We start from the raw sequence: 649 nt of genomic DNA on the forward strand, positions 1-649 counted from the left end.
TGCATATGCCAATCCTATGGCTCAATGGTAATAAACCAAAGTGGAGGTAATAGCAAATAAGAAAACTCATAGGGAACAACAATATGAACTAACCAGTACCCCCAGATCTTGTGTCTCTAGCTACATATGTAGCAGAAGATGGCCTAGTTGGCCATCACTGGGAAGAGAAGCCCCTTGGTATTGCAAACTTTATATGCCCCAGTACAGGGGAAAGCCAGGGCCAAGAAGCGGGAGTTGGTGGGTAGGAGAGCAGGGCAGAGGGAGGGTATAGGGAACTTTCGGGATAACATTTGAAATGTATGTAAAGAAAATACCTAATAAAAAATAAATAAAATTACAAAAAGAAAAAAAAAGAAAAAGAAAACACGTAGATTGTACTGTAGCATATATTTTAGATACCCTTGTCTTAGTCAGGGTTTCTATTCCTGCACAAACATCATGACCAAGAAGCACTTGGGGAGGAAAGGGTTTATTCAGCTTACATTTCCACATTGCTGTTCATCACTGATAGAAGCCAGGACTGCAACTCAAGCAGGTCAGGGAGCAGGAGTTGATGCAGAGGTCATGGAGGGATGTTCTTTACTGGCTTGCTCAGCCTGCTCTCTTGAAGAACCCAAGACTACCAGCCCAGAGATGGTTCCACTCACAA

The sequence above is a fragment of the Mus musculus genome, chromosome 1 (assembly GCF_000001635.26).
Source record: "Mus musculus strain C57BL/6J chromosome 1, GRCm38.p6 C57BL/6J".
Lineage (NCBI taxonomy): Eukaryota > Metazoa > Chordata > Mammalia > Rodentia > Muridae > Mus > Mus musculus.